The 2,159-nt window shown below is 40.7% G+C and overlaps 1 non-coding gene across 1 annotated transcript; it reads right to left on the bottom strand.

The window, feature by feature from the left end:
- Positions 1-381: 381 nt before the first annotated feature.
- Positions 382-492, bottom strand: LOC137749103 (small nucleolar RNA R71). The gene has a single exon (XR_011070173.2). It is a non-coding gene; the product is annotated as a small nucleolar RNA R71 (small nucleolar RNA).
- Positions 493-2,159: the final 1,667 nt, after the last annotated feature.

Raw genomic sequence — 2,159 nt, 5'->3', positions numbered from 1 at the left:
AGAGGAGATGGCGGGCAATGAAGATGAGCTTCGAGCTTTGGAGGACTTTGCTCAACCAATCATACCAAATTCACCTTCATGCATCTTGCTGCCCACAGAAGCTAGAAACTATGATCTCAAATCTTCACATTTCCATATGTTTCCTTCATTTTATGGCTTACCTAATGAAGACCCTTTAGCTCATATTAAAGAGTTTTACAATGTTGTGAGTGGTTTACCTTTGCAGGGAGTAAGTGAAGCAAATTTGAGGATGAGAGTGTTTCCTTACACCTTGAAAGATAAGGCCAAGAGTTGGTTGATGACTCTAACACCAGGTTCCCTCACTACATGGGATGCCGTGGCTAAGAAGTTCTTGGAGAAGTTCTTTTCCACTCAAAAGACAGCCACATTAAGGGGACAAATCTTCAACTTCAAACAAGATGATGGAGAACCTTTCAACGAGTGTTGGGAGCGTTTTAAAGGCCTCTTGATACAATGTCCACACCATGGGTTACCTTTTCACTTACAAATGCAAATTTTCTATGATGGACTAACCCAAACTTGTCAATCAACTGTTGATAATGCAGCAGGTGGAGCATTGAAGAAAAAGAATGCTCAAGAGTCATATAACATTTATGAGATGTTGGGGTCTAATGCTCAACACAAAGATTTAAGGGGTAAGAAAATTGGAGTCTATGAAACAAGTTCTAATCATGAGCTTTTGTTGCAGGTAGCTAACCTAGAAAGGAAGCTTGAATCCGTGCTCAACATGGTGCCAAAAGCAAATGAAGTGTGTGCCATTTGCAACTTACCAAACCACCCTACTCATCAATGTCCATCTAGGGAGGCTTATCCCGAGTATGTTCAAGAGCAAGTGAACCTCATGAATTCTTACAATCAAAGACCAAGGAATGATATGTATTCCAATACATATAACCCGAGTTGGAGAGATCATCCCAACCTTTCATGGAAGAACAATAATCAATTCCAAACTTTCCAACCAAAACCTGCCACTACCCTTGAGGATACGGTTAAGTTGTTAGCCCAAAACACTTTGCAATTCCAACATTCCACAAATAACACTCTCCAACAACATTCAGCAGCCCTAACCAAAATGGAGACACAATTGGGGCAGATTGCAGATGCCTTGAACCAAAGAGAGGTTGGGAAGTTTCCAAGCCAACCCGTGATACTCCAAAGGAACCAAGAGCAAGCCAAAGCAATCACTACACTTAGAAGTGGTAAGGCTATTGATAATAGAGTTGGCAATGAAGTTACTAATGAATATGATCATGTGAATGCAGGTGTTACTCAAGGAGACAATGAGAAACCAAATGAGGAACCAAGCCATGCTACTTCCTCATTTGAAGCACCAAATCTTCACAAGGCCGAGAAACCATACACTCCACCAATACCATTCCCTGGAAGACTTGCCAAGAGCAAGCAGGATAAGTCATTTAAAGAGATTTTTGATATACTAAGCAAAGTGAATGTTAACTTACCTTTGCTTGATGTCATTAGGAACATGCCGGCATATGGGAAATTCTTTAAGGAGTTAAACAGCTACAAAAGGAAGTATGGACCACATGAGAAGGTAGTGGTGTCTGAGAATGTGAGTGCAGTTTTGCAAAGAAAACTTCCACCAAAGCTCAAGGATCCAGGCAGTTTCTCTATCAACATCACCATAGGGGACAAGAAAGTAGAGAAGGCAATGCTTGATTTGGGTGCTAGCATCAACTTAATGCCTTATTCAGTGTACCTTCAACTAGGTTTGGGAGATTTGAAAGCCACCACCATTTCATTACAACTTGCAGACAGATCAGTTAAATATCCAAGAGGTATAGTAGAAGATATCCTAGTTCAAGTTGATAAACTAATATTGCCTGCAGATTTTGTAGTGTTGGACATGGAAGAAGCTCCTATACATGATCGTGAGTTGCCTATATTGCTTGGGAGACCTTTCATGGCCACGGCCAAGACCATCATTGATGTGCAAAATGGACTCCTCACTATGACAGTGTTAAGAGAGACAGTTCAATTCAAAGTGTTTGAATCTCTTGCTCATCCTTCTTCATCTCTTGATTGTTATGCCATTGATGTGCTTGATTCACTTGTATTCTCTAAGTTCTTGCAGGCACAATCGAATGACCCATTACAAACTGTTTTGAGTCAATCTCAAG

Source organism: Pyrus communis, chromosome 3 (genome assembly GCF_041283825.1).
Source record: "Pyrus communis isolate YQ-2024b chromosome 3, ASM4128382v1, whole genome shotgun sequence".
Taxonomy (NCBI): domain Eukaryota; kingdom Viridiplantae; phylum Streptophyta; class Magnoliopsida; order Rosales; family Rosaceae; genus Pyrus; species Pyrus communis.
This window is presented reverse-complemented; position numbering and strand designations above follow the sequence as displayed.